The 16,079-nt window shown below is 43.6% G+C and overlaps 1 protein-coding gene across 2 annotated transcripts in view; it reads left to right on the top strand.

Moving 5' to 3' along the window:
* USP9X (ubiquitin specific peptidase 9 X-linked) overlaps window positions 1–16,079 on the top strand; it is a 482,368-nt gene that overhangs the window by 300,766 nt on the left and 165,523 nt on the right. For both annotated transcript variants that reach the window (XM_072817572.1, XM_072817568.1), the window contains exon 3: window positions 4,978–5,126. The gene's annotated coding sequence lies outside the window, so the exon portion shown is untranslated. The remainder of the gene's footprint in view (window positions 1–4,977; window positions 5,127–16,079) is intronic.

The raw sequence follows: 16,079 nt of genomic DNA, 5'->3' as shown, positions 1-16,079 counted from the left end.
GATGTAGTCAGTGTTTGGCTATTGTGCTCTGGGGGTTAATTCCAGCAGGCCTGAGTTGTTTTGCTGGTCAAGGCATGAAACATACTGATTAACAATGTTTCCATTTAACTATGCCGGGACTAATTTCAGGGCATTTCAACCCAGTTTGTTGGAACTATTTATTGATAACAATGAGAGTGATATTTGCAGGTGGTCTTGGTGTTAGCGAAGCCCATCCCCACCCCACTCTCTGGAGGGCTCTGCTGCTGAGTCTGGTTACATTTCAGGAAAATGGCTACGTGTTACGAATACCTAAATATATATTCATAATTAGTATTCAAAGCAGCAGCAGAAGAGCTATGCAAGAGTACTTTGTAACACGAATATTTTTATGACCTATAAATTGTACTCTGTATAAATGCCAAAAATATTTTTAAAATATCACTCCGAAAGGTAAAAGGAGAAAAAAATAATTTTGCTAATTAATTCAATGAAGAATGATGACATATGAATTTAGAAACATATGCCATAGCTATTTTAATGAGAAACATGGCAGGGCTGTTTTAAAAACATTTACTGAATATGTAGTTCATGAATAATAGATCTCTTACTCCGTAGATGTTTTCTTAGTTAAAAAGGGTTAACAGCTATTTTTACAGCAAAAATAAAACCATGGTGCTACAAATCCAACAAAATGACTTGAATATTTTACTATCTCTAAATATTTGAATATATTGTACTAAAAATTGCTGGGATAATTTTTATTGCATTTTGTATGACTTGTATAATCATTATTGCACTTTATAATTTTAGCACACATTATAGTCTTGCATGTAAGTACTAGATATTTACTAGTTGAGAAAAATATCCTATAAGTCAGCATGCACTTCAGGTGAAAGATGTAGAAAAATAAAGTTAAATAGTTAAAAATGATACTTGATATAGATTTTGAATTAGTAAGAGTTATCTTTGAAATACGGAGTAATAAAGTAAACTAACTTACTACTAAAGCATTATGGGTAAATATATGGCCAGCCACTACAAGCATATACTTAAGTATATCTGTCAAAATAGTCAAGATTAAAAAGAATTAGACTACTCAATTCAGATAAGAATACAGAAAAGATAAACGCTCTATACTTAGTAGATAGAAATGTAATGCAGTATAGCTCTTTTGTGAACCAATTTAGCAGTACATAAAGCATAAAAATTATTCATAGCTTTGACTTAATAAATATGTGAGTCTAGGGATGCCTGGGTGGCTCAGTGGTTAAGCATCTGCCTTCAGCTCAGGGCATGATCCTGGGGTCCTGGGATTGAGTCCCACATGGGGCTCCCTGCGTGGAGCCTGCTTCTCCCTCTGCCTGTGTCTCTGCCTCTCTCTCTCTCTCTGTGTCTCTCATAAATAAATAAATAAATAAATAAATAAATAAATAAATAAGTCTAGAAGTCTAAAATAATAATCCAACACCCCGGGGCACCTGGATGGCACAGTCTGTTGAGTGTGACTCTTGGTTTTGGCTCAGGTCATGATCTCAGGGTTCTGGGATTTAGCCCTGCACCAGGCTCTATGTTCAGTGTGGAGCCTGCTTGGGATGCTCTCTCCCTCTCTCTCTGCCCCTGCCCTTCACTCTCACTCTCTCAAAAATAAAGAAATAAATCTTAAAAAAAAAAAATCCTACATCCAGAGAAACCTGTACATACAAAGATATTTGTTGCAGCATTATTTATAGTGATGAAAATTATAAGCAGCTTATGTCTAAAACTTGGAGAAGAATTAGTAATTAATGAAGCCATTAAAATGTTATTTAAACTATAGTATATTTGTATAATGAAGTTAAATGAAGCTGTAAAATGGAGTGAGGAAGATCTCTGTGCTTTTTTTAAGGTTATCTGTAGAATATGGTGTTAACTGAAAAAAGGCAAAGTGCAGAAAAGTTGTATGGTAGGGAATATAAATATAGGTATGTATTTTCTGATATTTTTCAAAGGGAAACAATGGAAAGTAAAACAAGGACTAATAAAAGTGGTTTCCTAAAGGAGGAGGCAAGGAATGTGGAAAGTACAAAGATGGCAGCTAGACCTCTCTGAATATATCTTGTTTCATAATTTTGTTTTGAGTAAAAGATGGCCCCCAAAGATTCCCACCTCCTGGTATTTACATCCTTGTGAAGTTCCCTTGACACTGTAGCAGGGTTTGTCTGTGTGACCAGTAGAATTTGGCATCAGTGATAGTATATAACTTCCAAGATTGGACTCTAAAGGACAATGTGGCTTCTGTTTTATTCTTTCTTTCTCTTGGACCACTTGTTCTGGGGGAAGCCAGTTGCCACATGGTGAGGATCTGAGGTCTGCCAGCAGTCACGTGGGTGAACCATCTTGGAAGCAGATGCCCAGCCCCAGTTAAACCCTGAGATGACTGCAGCCCTAACAGACATCTTGACTGTATTTCATGAGAGACCCTGAACTAGAACCACCCAGCTAAGCCATTCCAGATTTCTGACAGAAACTGTGAGATAATAAATACTTGTTATTTTAAGTTTGATTTAATTTGCTAGGCAGCCGCTAATACATGTTGGAACCATAAGATTGTTTAAAATAATTTAAAAACTGAATCTCATTCTTGGACATTGAAGACAAACAGAAACAAATGAACTCAAGTATATATCAAGTTTTGCCATCAAAACTACACAGAGAATAATTATTCCAAGTGACTTGGAAACATAGTATTTTTATAGTATATCTCTAGTGAGTTAGATCCTAAGGACAAGAAGAACTGCAAATAAATCTGAAATGGCATTCAGTGTGGTCTAATTGTCAGCAATAATATTGATAGTGTTACCCTGACGCTCCTCTATCTATATAGTAGAATCAAGCAAATCAGTCATTATGTTAATATCATTAAGAATCAAGATTTTATACATGAGAGAAAAGAGATAAATACAGAATCAAAGAAACTAAAAATCCTTTAATCTTTCATTTGGATTGAAAATAGCAGTATCAATTTATAGTTTATTTTTCTTTTTCTAAGAAATATGTCTTTCCTAGCTCGGTGCACTTAAAAGACCTAAAAGAAATGACAACATAATAGCAATAAATACCCAGCATCCAGATTATGGTGACTAAATATAATTTAAAACAAACAAACAGGGGCAGCCCTGGTGGCTCAACGGTTTAGTGCCGCGTTCAGCCCAGAGTGTGATCCTGGAGACCTGGGATCGAGTCCCACGTCGGGCTCCCTGCAGGGAGCCTGCTTCTCCCTCTGCCTGCGTCTCTGCCTCTCTCTCTGTCTCTCATGAATAAATAAATAAAATATTAAAAAAAATAAAACAAACAAATATGCAGAGCTCCTTAGGGAAAGAACTGATTTCAATTCTGAGGCTGGAAATGTAAAAGATGAAGCTGGAATATCCTGTCTTACTAGAAATTAAAGCCTACAAGGGTGGTATTAAAGGATTAAGGAACCAACTTTTTAAGGGGTTCTTACTGGCCCCAGATAGAACACTTTAAGCATGAAAATGCCTAATGACTGCAAAGTAATATACACATTTATACATCAAATATTGTAGAACTCCATGAGTTCATTCTGATACTAAAAAATAAAACCTCATTGGTCACTTTTTGGAGGCTGCTAGGACATCAACTTATGAATCATAAAATTAACAAAGGGAAAAAAATCAAACACTTATCCTGCCTGACTGTATTTCAGAGCAGTCAGAATTGATGAGAAAGTTCTTCATTAAAAAAGAATTCAAGGGATCCCTGGGTGGCGCAGTGGTTTAACGCCTGCCTTTGGCCCAGGGCACGATCCTGGAGACCCGGGATCGAATCCCACGTCGGGCTCCCGGTGCATGGAGCCTGCTTCTCCCTCTGCCTGTGTCTCTGCCTCTCTCTCTCACTGTGTGCCTATCATAAATACATAATAAAAAAAAAATTAAAAAAAAAAAGAATTCAAGCTCTTAAAGGAAAATCACCATTTATGAAGGAATGGCCTGGATTATGGAAATGCTTCAATATCTTGATCTGAGCAGTGGTTACATGGATGTATAGTCTGTAAATAGTCCTCAAGCTGTTTACTTAGTTTCTGTGCATTTAATTTTGGGTAAAGTATACCTCAACTTAATAATTTTACCTCGATTTTTAAAAATGACCATAGTGCTTTCCAATGAGGGGTAATAGGAAGTACACAGAATGCTATGAAATATCCTTGCCAAAAAATTGAACCTGAATCTAGCCAAGGCTCCAGATGTAACTACCCACTTACAGAAAATAAAGGGGACAGAGGAACATGTTAAATGATACCAGTAGGATTCAACCAGAAAAATTTAGAATATGAGACATTCCACAGGACAAATGATGTTTTTCTGGTGAATTGAAATAATATACAGGAAACAGGGAAGGGGGAAGAAAGGATTATAGATTAAGAGAGAATTAAGAGATATACTGACAGAAACCATACCTGGACATTGTTTGGGTCTTGATTCAAACAAACCAACTGTAAAAAGCCATTTTTGAGACAACTGGGAAAATTTGAACACAGACTGAGTATTCGATTATATTAAGGAATTAGTGTTAATTATATTATGTATGATAATGGAATTATGTTCCTAAAGTCTGTATCCTATTAGATACTTAAGTATTTATGGGTGAAATTATGTCATTTGCTTTAAAACACTCCAGGGGAAAAGTATGGAGGGAAATAAATGAAGCAAGAAAGCCAAAATAGTAATAACTCTTGAAGCTGAGTGACAGATAAACTGGAACTCACTAAACTATTCTCTATTTTTCCGCATGGTATTAAGTTATTAAGCCTCACACTCACCCTTCCATATTCAACCCTTTGATTCGGGAGATGGGAAGCTACCACCCACATTTCTGTTTGGCCGGCTGCTTCCTGCGAGACTCTGCCTATAGGGGGCGATAGAGGGAGACTGCAAGGCGGGAGGAGGACGTAGCAACTTAAACTCCTTTCTGTTCTTCCTTGTTCCCTCCTGTCAGCTTCCTGCTGCTGTCAGCATTCCCCCAGAACATTTCTTCACCGCCGCCCCAGCAGCGCCTTTCCTTGTCTCCAGCGGAATCCGGCTTGCAGTTTTCCAGGATTCACAGAACGAGCTTCATCCCACCCCCATCAGCAGCACCAGCATGAGGTGAGCAGCACCCCCTCCTCAGAGGTCTGGGTCCCAGTTTCCACGGAGCCCTTCCTCCAGTCTTCTAAGTTTAACAATTCCATTTTCTCCTTTGTACCCCAGCGCTGGGGCTGGTAGCAGCTTCCTTCTATTACTTTCTTTACGATACCTTAAGAGTTCTCTTTTCACCGCTTGAGTTAGCTCCTTAACTTTATGCCTAGTTAACGTTTTTGTTGTTTTTGTTTTGTTTGTTTTTTAAATAGTAAATCCTGTCTTTTCGAATAACTAATGTGCTTTCTACGTTCCAATTGGTCCCTGATGAAAGGTACACGGACTCCCATTAGTCATTGGTTGAGGGCTGCGTTCAGGGGGCTCATTCCCCAGCATTTCTGGTCTGCCACATGGGTAGCAGAGCCAACTCCAGCAGCTAAGCAGGTTCCAGTGGCAAGAGAAAGCCCTTAGGCAAAGTAATTCAGGCGCTACCAATTGGAAGTTGCGCCAGTGTGCATTAAAGTGATAAGGTGGGGGCGGCTGGACAATTTTGCTACGCAGCCAGATGCCCTTTATAAAACATTAATTTCTAATTACAGAAGCGTTAATTGTCCTTGAAGGACAGTTATTAAGAAAAGGCTGAAATCCTCTCAGTCACCAGCCCCAGTTCTGATTCCTTTCTCTTCTCTCCTGCTGCCCAGAGGCAGCCAGTATTACCGGTTATCATTTACATGTGCTTTTCTACATGTATTATTAAAACACACATGGCATTATGTGTGGGTTCAAAAATTTTTTTTGCATAGTATATATATCTTTTTTGCATATGATGATATCATCGAGCCACCTTTCTTTTCTTTCTTTTAAAATGTTTATTTATTTACTTGGGGGGAGGGGCAGAGGAAGAAGCTGACTAGCGGCTGGATCCCAGGACTCTTGAGATCATGACTTGAGGTGAAGGCAGATGCTTAATGGTTTCAGGCACCCAGCGTCCTCATCCTCATCTCATGCTTTTCACCTGCTGCCTAATATTCCTTATTAGGAGAGCATATGCCATTGTTTATTGCACTCTTGCCATATGTTCACTCTTACCCACATTCCATGATTAATGTTCATGTCCCTGCATCTTTCTACCTGTTTAGGAATGTTTCTCTAGAGTTTTTTTTTTTTTTTTTGATTATTTATTTATGAGAGATAGAGAGAGAGGCAGAGACACAGGCAAAGGGAGAAGCAGGCTCCATGCAGGGAGCCCGACTCGATCCCAGGTCTCCAGGATCACACCCCAGGCTGCAGGCAGCACTAAACCGCTGCGCCACCAGGGCTGCCCTGTTTCTCTAGAGTTAATACAGAGTACAAGAAATGCTGGGTCTGAGAGAATACATATTTACAACTTGAATTAGATGTTAAAAATATGTCCTTCAAAAGGAAGTTGCAACTTACAAGCTGTAATACTGTGATTGGTAATAAGAAATATATATTTGGCTTCCCTTTCATTTCTGGCATAGAGCTCCTAAAACCCTTGGAATTTCCTAAGTGATGAGAGCAACAAAGGTGTCTTTTGTTATGTTAATGGTGACATTTGGGCTGTACCTAAGGCTGGGGGCTGGTTGCCAGGGGAACCAAGTAGGAATCAAGGGTTAGAACTTTGAGTCCCACCCCCTGACCTCCCGGGAGGAGAGGGGCTGGAGATTGAATCAATTACCAATGGCCAATGATTAAATCAATCATGACTATGTAATGAAGCCTCCATAAAAACCCCAAAGGACAGCGCTTGCAGGTTGTCAAACACCTGGTTTCAGGAAGAGTGACGGGCTTGGAGAAGGCATGGAAGCTCCTCGTCCTTACACCATACCTTGCCCTGTGCATCTCTTCCATCTAGCTGTTTCTGGGTTATATCCTTTTCTAATACACCGGTGATCTAGTAAGTAAGATGTTTCTCCGAGTTCTGTGAGCCACAATAGCAAATTAATGGAACCCAAGGAGATGGTTGTTGGAACCTCCAATCTGTTGCTGGTTGGTCAGAAGCACAGGTAACAGCCTGGGCTTGTGATTGGCTTCTGAAGTTAGGGTGGCTGGGGTTGGAGAAACCGTCTTCTAGGACTGAACTCCTAACGTGGCTAATCTGATACTGACTCCAGGTAGGTGGTATTGGAATTGAGTTGAATTCTTGGACTCTGCTGGTCCCAAAATTGCCTGGTATTGTGTGGAAAGCCCTTCCCCCAACTTGGGATTTGGGTCCAGGAACTCCCAAAAAGTTGGTGGTCAGTGAATTGGGACTTGCTAGATGCGTCCTTGGCTCACGGAAGTATGTGGTTTGGGAAGAGAAAGGATGAAGGGGAGGTAGGGGGGGATGAGGAACCTCTTGATTCCTGGGTGATCATGTGGTTACTCCAGGAATGGAGCAGCAACTGTGTTGCGTTCAGTTACTAAAGATGGACCCAACTCCCAGGTATTTCGAATAAGGAAGTGCATACTAATGAGAAAAAGGCAAAATATTCAATCCTTTGGTCATTGTTGTTATCTGTAATGGCTAAACTAAAAGGGACCGCTCGGTCGGACTTTGGTGCCAGTCCAAACTCCGATTTCAGTGAGTCTGAGCTTTGGCCGTTAGCCTCAAAGCTGCCCCCCTAAGGTAAAAGTCACTGTGGGGGAAGGGCAAAACCAAGGAACTTTTGAAACTAGGGGGATAGAGTGTGAAAGCGTTGTTTTCATTTTGTCTAATCAGTATCCTCAGCTTCCTGAGGAAGCCTTCCTGAGCCGGATTGGGGGAGTAACTGATTGGGGGCGGTGTGTTTGGTCTGAATGCCGCCGGTGGAACAGCAGGTTCGGGTTGAGGCGGGACCCACAGATCGCTCTGGAACACTCGCAGGTGGCTGTATGTGATCCAGACATTCCCCAGGGAACAGCCAGCCCGGTGGACTGGATAAAAGCCACCCTAAGCCTTGTTAATCCTTGGAAAGGGGACTGTACTTAACCCCCACATGAATGCCAAGTGCAACACCCCGATGGAGCAGCTGATAAGCTTCCTATGCAAGGCGTGGGGACTGGCTTTATGACAAGCGAGATATTAACCCGCCCAAAAGGCCCATTACCCGAGTCATGGTAAATGCCATGGTTGAGGGGGCCCCTTTCACAGGAGCGCCCCACCGAACCTCATTGCTGCAGAACCAAACAACAGCTCGGGAAGCCTCATCGAATTTGCTGCCTCAGCTTCCCCTCAGGGGTCTTACAGATGCTAATAGAAACCTTAGGTTAATTAACAAGCAAATGGAGAAAGTCTAGGGACGTTTCCGAACCAGGTGGAAATTTTTGAAGTTATTAAGAAATATGGTGACTAAAGTGAGTATCGATAGGAGTGAAACAAAGAGGAAAAGAGAAAGGGGACTCGTCCCAGCCGGGTGGAAATTTTTAGGTGATTATTAAGACATGGGTGAACCGTTTTTTTTGTTGTTGTTGTTCTGTATATATAAATTGCATAAGGATTTTTTCTTAAAAGAAATAGGATGAATAAAACAGACATTGATGGGGTTAAGACAAAGGTTTTATTTTTTTTTTAAGATTTTTATTTTATTTATTCATGAGAGAGAGAGAGGGGCAGAGACACAGGCAGAGGGAGAAGCAGGCTTCACGCAGGGAGCCCGACTCGATCTGATCCTGGGACCCCAGGATCACGCCTGGGCCAAAGGCAGGTGCCAATCCGCTGAGCCACTCAGGGATCCCTAAGACAAAGGTTTTAATAACAGCACTACCTAAGGTTGATCGGGCCAAATGGACCCGTTACTACCCCAGCATTAAAGGGCCCCAAACAATTTTGCTTTATGTTACCCTGTTTGGGAGAAATTTCACAAGGCGGAAGGCAAAAAGTACAATGAAGTCCCTGACCAGCAACTGCTTGGGCAAGCAGTTAGGCAGATTAATCAAGATAAAGATGGACAAAAGGGCCAGCGTCCCTTGGCTTAAACACCTCACTGGAGATTCAAAGCCTGTATAGCACAAGAGTAGGTAAAATGGTCAGAGAAGTTTCCCTGGACTTCTTGATACGGGAGTCCCATGAACTAGGGTACCAAAACCCATCGGTAAAGCCCTGACTCCTGATACAATTAGACTGACAGAATGTAAAAATATAGGGTTTGATAGGATTATGAAAGTTGATATACTAAAGCTGGTGTTCTCTGAAGAAATCATGTTAACTTTACCTGAATGTTTTATGGGAATGGATATTAAATGTGGCTGAGGAGCACTTCCTTTGCCTGGTTGTAAAACCGTAACCTGTTGATGAAGTCCTGACAGGCTGCAGCTAGGAACGCGAGTCCATGGAATCATGGTAAAAGTTTGTAGGAGAATTTGTACATTTGAATAGACTTTCTGGGAAGGGCTTGCGTTTCTTTTACCTGATGGTTAAAAGGCAAAATATTAGGGAATGACAAGGGATGGACATTGTATCTGACAGGGGAATGCTTCCCCTACCTAGTATTGTAACAGAAGGCATGTATGTCTGCCCTTCAAGGAGCATTAACTGGATGTGCTAAATGGGAACCAGTAAGATGCCTGAGCCCACAGCGGAGGGTAGAAGCTGGAATGTTGGTGAAGACCAATTCTGGCAATAGTGCTTTGTAAGAGTGTACACTGGGGTTTATGGCAAGAGCCTGTGAGCGCCTCCCAGTGACCACTACTGGGACTTTGGAGAGGAGAATTTTGAAGGTCATTTACAACCTTGCTATGGGATATTATTAATTGAAGCTGAAGGGCATACACGATCTTGAAACCTGAAATACCCATAATGTCTAGAATGATGTTCGAGAAACACCTTAACGGGAATAGCAGTGCCTGGGAATGCGAGGAGGAGCTTCCTCACAAGCAGGGAGCCCTTTTCCCCTAGGATAGACTCTGGAACTGTGTGAGGAGCTTGTTGGATTCTCTTGTCACTTGGTCAGTGCCCTGTAAATAGCTCTCAACTGATGAACAAAAAGCTGCTTGATCTTTGGATGCAAGTTCCATGGGGAATGGACAACATCTTACTTGGAAGGCTTCCATTCTGAGCAAAAAAGGTGAAAGCCAGTCAGCTCAGTGGTCTGAATTGCATGCTGTTTTGCTCTCAGCGATGGAAGAATTGAACCGTGATAAAAAGCCTGTATGTTTGACTCTTTACTGACTCACGGGCAGTGGCCAGTGGCCTGGGCTTATGGTCAGCAGGAGGGCGGCAGAAACATGGTCTATTAAAGGGATGCCCAAGTAGGGCATAGCCCTCTGGAAATTTGAGGGGTGCATTAAAGTAGAACATGCCAATGCCCATCAGAAGAACTCCCTTCCAGGTTTGGAAGGTGGTTGGAAGAAGCTAGCAGATCTCCCCATGTACTCCCTTGAGGTAACCACCTGGCTGGGGATGAGTGGACATTGGGGGTCTGTAGCAAAGCAGAGATGGGCTGGTTCCAGACCTGTTCCTCTGGCACCTTCTGAGGTACAAAATGTCAGTAAGAATTGTTCTGTTAGCAAGGGAGACAGAGACTGCAGATGGCCTTGTGGCAGATTCCCTGGTGGGAAGGGCCTTAACATAGTGGGCAAGTGAGACTTGATACTGGAAGTACTGGGGTCTTCCAGTGGGTCCTGACAGCAGGAGTCACTGACTCTAGATTGAGACCCAGAACTGAGGATACTGCACCACTTTGGACAGTCCATCGGCATTTCTTCAGAGGGAGGAATATACTTTATAGCTGATAATGTCCAACATGGGACAGGGATATCCTCCTGAGTACTAGTTTGACAGAGAATGGATGGGGCAGTTAAATAGTGGTTGTCTAAAAGGGGCTGAGGGTCAGGGTGGGCAAGGGGAGAGAAGCACACAAAGGGGGCTAGCTTCCAGGCCTTCATGAGTGTGTTCTCACACTCAGCATGAACATGATGGGGACTACAGGAATGTCCCCCCTGCATAGATTCCTCTGTCTTCCCAGTGGATCCGGGGAAGAGGGTGTGTGGGAAGGTGCTCATTCTTTTCCACATTGCCTCAACTTTTTTTTTTTTTTCCCTTCTCTACTTGATGCAGTGGTCAAAGGACCCAGGACTACCAGGGCTGGATTCTCAAGCAAGAAACTTGCAACTGTGTATTTTTAACCCTTGTGTCAGAATTCCTAAGGTCCCAATGAGGCAGGATGGGCCTTTGCCCCTTCTGGCGAAATTGGGGCTAACAGCGAATTCAGCTCTATTGCCTGGTGGTGCAGATAGCCCACTAGTAACCTTAGCTTATCTGACTAGAACTGAACTGAGCGGGAGGGACTTGCTAGACTAGTTTTGCTGCTTGCAATCTACACCAGCACAGTGGCCAAACCCAATGTTCCTTCAGAGGTGGAAAGGTTTGGATATAAATGGAGGGAAGGAAAATAGTAGCTGAAGGGTAAGGGAATGAATATGTGGGTTATAGAATGAGGGAAATCCATGCATGGGATGTTACATTGACATGTCCAAAGAGGCTCAGAGCAGGAGATGCTATTATTTCTTAGCTTGAGTATACCAGATGCTTGAGAAGGTGAAGCCATATGTTGCTGAGCCCACTCTTGGTTTTGGAACCTGATGGGATCTACTGGAAGCCTGCAAACCTGAGTGGCCAACCCCCTGGGAGGGGGACTGCTTTTCCTCCATATGATGCTGGACTGGATAGTTATTAATCACTGAATGAGATTCTAGTAACGTGCCATATCTTTTGACTTTTATGATTGTTTTGCTATTAGGGATCCGTGTTCGAAGACCAGGGTGGGCTGTGATACTGTGGTTTATAATAAGAAATATGTGGGCAGCCCAGGTGGCTCAGTGGTTTAGCGCCTCCTTCAGCCCAGGGCCTGATCCTGGAGACCCAGGATCGAGTCCCACGTCAGGCTCCCTGCATGGAGCCTGCTTCTCCCTCTGCCTGTGTCTCTGCCTCTCTCTCTCTCTCTCTCTGTGTGTGTCTCTCTCATGAATAAATAAATAAAATCTTTAAAAAAAAAAAAAAAAGGAATATGTTTGGTCTTGTCCCATTTCTGGCACCAAACTCCTAAAACCTTTGGAATTTCCTCAGCATTGAGAGCCTTAAAGGTGTCTTTTGTTATGTTAATGAGTCACCTGGCCAGCACCTAAGGAAGGGGGCTGGTTGCCTTGGGAACCAACCTTGTGATTAGAAGGTTGGAAATTTCAGTCCCACTCCTCTAATGGGTGGGAGGGGGATTGAATCAATCACTATTGGCCATAGATTTAAACTAAAAGGATTGGGTTCAGAGAACTTCCGGGTTGGTGAGCCTGTGGAGTTGTGGAGAGACTGGTGCTCCTGAAGAGAGAATGGAAGCACCTCATCCTTTCCCCAGACCTGACCCTATGCATCTCTTCCATCTGGCTGTTCCTGATTTATCTTTTTATAATAAATCAATAATCTAGTAAGTAAAATGTTTCTCTGAGTTCTGTGAGCCACTCTAGCAAATGAACTGAACCCAAGGAGTAGGTCATTGGAACCTAGCCAGTCAGAAGTACAGGTCAACATAGACTTGCAGCTGGTGTTTGAATTGAGTTACCAAGGGGGTGGTCATTGGAACCTCCTATCTACAGCCAGTTGGTCAGAAGCACAAGCAACAACTTACATTTGGTGTCTAAAGAGAGGTGTATGTGTATGGGGTGTGGGACAGTAGCAGCCTTGTAGGACAGTCCTTAACCTGTAGAATCTGATGCTCTTTCCAGGTAGATAGTGTCAGAATTGTTTGGTGTGGGGGAACACGGCCCCCCACACATTGGAAATTGTGTTTCAGAACACTTTGAAGACAAGCATACTAGGAAGGTGCCAGTGCTCTTACTACAGGACGCAGTAGAGTTGCCTTATCCTGCATTTCCCATCTGGCACTGCTCCGGGCTCCCTCAGCAGAAGATAACCTGGGTGAGAGCGCCGTTCACCCTACCACACCACAGAGAGGAAGGCATTTTCTGCACCCTACTCCCTAAGGGGCCACCAAGGTGGAACTACTGTAATCAAGCTGGAGGTACCAATACCCTCAGGGAGTCCTCAGAGTGGCTGCAGTGCCTGATATCCAGCCAAGAGTAGAGTCTCATGGAGACTGTCGGATGGGACTTGTTCCTGGGCACACGTGACAGCCCTTAGCAACTCCTGGAAATCATTTGGTGCACTTCGTGGAGGCCCTGAGGTCCTTGCATGAGTAGGTGGCAGGGCAGTTAGGTTCTGCCTGGCTTCTGGTGAACCTGGTGCCTGTCGGAGTGGGAGCTTTAGGGAGAAACCTACAGTCTCTCAGCTACCTTCTGTGTGCTTAGGACTCCCATCCCTGATGTCCTTATAAATATGTGAAATCTATAAATGTGAAATACTTCATAAGTATCTGAAAAGAAATTTGTTTCAGGGACAAGAAGGAACCAGCAGAGGCCAAGGATCTGAGATGGGAATGTGCTTTATCATGTTCAAGGAATGATAAGGAGCCTGGTTGGCACGGAGAGCGTGAGGGCGGCAAGAAGGAAATGATAGAAGTGAGTTAATGATGGGGACTGGAGACTCAGCTTTCCCAGATCGCTTCTTGCCCAAGGGTTGTTTTACCTAATTTTTTTAAAAAAAGATTTTATTTATTTGAGAGAGAGAGAGAGAGAGAGCATGAGCAGGGGAGGGGTAGAGGGAGAGGGTTAGAAGCCGACCTCCATCTGAGAGAGCTTAATGTGGAGCTCAGTCCCAAGACCCTGGGATCATGACCTGAGCTGAAGGCAGACACCCAATAGATTTGAGCCACCCAGGTGCCCCCAAGGGTTGTTTTAAACCTTGCAGCTTTTCCAGGCCAGATCTTGACTTCCTTGGTGATCAGTTCCATCCAAACCTTAGCAGGCCTCTGATCTCTCTGAGACCTTGCCCACATTCTCTTCCTAGATGTGGTTGTGATGGCTACCTTACTTATTTGCTTCCTTGTTCCTGTACTGCTCCGTTTTGAAACTAGTGGTGGGATCCCTGGGTGGTGCAGTGGTTTGGTGCCTGCCTTTGGCCCAGGGCGCGATCCTGGAGACCTGGGATCGAATCCCACGTCGGGCTCCCGGTGCATGGAGCCTGCTTCTCCCTCTGCCTGTGTCTCTGCCTCTCTCTCTCTCTGTGTGACTATCATAAATAAATAAAAATTAAAAAAAAAAAAAGAAACTAGTAGTGTCTCCCTTGATGCTATCTCAAACAGCAGGCTTAGATGAGAAGGATACCACCTCTTCAATTTGATTTGATTTCACTTCAATTTGATTTTCACTTTAGAGCAGAGTCCCGTTTACGGAGTTTTACACAGGGTAGCACTGAACATGCGAAATGACAGACCACCAGAGTGCTGTGGAGAAGCCAACTCTAAACTACTGCCGAGCAGTTTTATAGAAAGCCATGGAAGCTGGCAGCTGGATCCTAGCGGGGTAGTGGGGAAGCTAGAGAGAGTTGCCCTCCCCCCAAACTAGGGAGATGGATAAGAAACAGTTCTGTGGCAGTCTCCCTTGAGTTAGGGGTGGAGAAGCAACACTGTAGCAGCTCCTTGTCCTTAACCCCTTTCTTCCAGGAGGAATCACAGAAGATTCTGCCATGAGTTGGGTGAGACTGCAGATGCTCTGTTTATGTGTCCTACGTGGAGATAGGCAGGGTCACATCATGATGGAGCTGTTCTCCTACACCTTTGTGACACTAAGCCTTTTTCAGTCTTTTATTATTTGGGATACAGAAGCAGTCAGCTTCAGTTTCTTTCTTTTTTTTAAAGAGCGAGAGAGAGCGCAGAGGGAAAGGCAGAGGAAGAGAGAGAATCTCACGCAGACTCCATGCCCAGTGTGAAGCTGGATGTGGGCCTTGATCTCACCACCCTGAGACCAAGACCCGAGCCAAATTAAGAGTTGGAGGCTTTTAACTGACTGAGCCACCCAGGCGCCCCCGCAGTCAGCTTTTCTAATCTTGTATCCCCAAATTTCTCATTTTGTTTTTACAACTCAACCAACCAGTTCTTGCCTGAACTTTTTTCTTCCTTGTAACACCTTGCTAAATAGAGCAAGGAACCATCAATACACACTACTAACATCGCTTTCCTATATCCTTTGCGAAAGCTGGAGGCTCTGGAGGCACTTGGCCCTACTTCTTTTTTTTATAGGTAGCATCTGCTGTTTAACAAGAAGACTCTTTCCATCTTTCTATCCTCTGATACCGTTTTCCTCATCGTCTACTGGTTCAAACAGCAAACATTTCTTTATTGCTTATCTTCCCATGCTGTGTGGGTAAACAGGTCATGGGGACAGCCCTCCATGCTGTCATTCAGAAACCCAGCCTGACTAAGGCCTTGCTTTCTTTGACATGGGGCTACCAAGGTCATCCTTAGGAGTAGGGTTTGGAGCCACCTCTGTTATAGCAAGCTGCAAGGGGAGAAAAGCATATAAGAGTATGCTTGGGAGGTTTACACAGACAGGCTGGAAATGGTATGTGAAATTTGTGCTCACATTCCATATGGCCACACCTACCTGCAAGAGAGGCTGAGGACTGTGTGCCCAGGAAGAAGAGGAAAGTGTGGAGTCGGTGAGCAGCCAGCAGACCTTGCCACACCATGCTGTGGAATAGTTGTATTGGCAGTGCAGGTGCTGAGAAGAGGCTGAGTTCTGGATTTATATAAAAGGTAGAGACCCGGGGTGCTTGGGCGGCTCAGTGGTTGAGTGTCTGCCTTGGGCTCAGGTCATGATCCCAGGGTCCTGGGATCAAGTCCCAAGTGGGGTTCCTTGCTCAGCTTCTCCCTCTCCCTCTACCCTTCCACCTTGGCTTGTGCTCTCTCTTTCAAATAAATAAATAAAATCTTAAAAAAAAAGAAAGGAATTTGTTGACACCAAGGTTTGGGGCCTGAAAAGTTGGGAGAATAGAGTTGCTGTATGTCAAGATGGGAAAGGCCATTGAGAACTGTGTTTTAGACATATGATTTTTGAGTATCTGTGAGCATCCACGTGGAGACATTAGGTAGGCAGTTGGAGATGCATGTTTATGGT

The sequence above is a fragment of the Canis lupus genome, chromosome X, assembly GCF_048164855.1.
Source record: "Canis lupus baileyi chromosome X, mCanLup2.hap1, whole genome shotgun sequence".
Classification (NCBI taxonomy): domain Eukaryota; kingdom Metazoa; phylum Chordata; class Mammalia; order Carnivora; family Canidae; genus Canis; species Canis lupus.
Note: the sequence above shows the minus strand (reverse complement) of the source record. Positions and strands in the feature narration are given on the sequence as shown.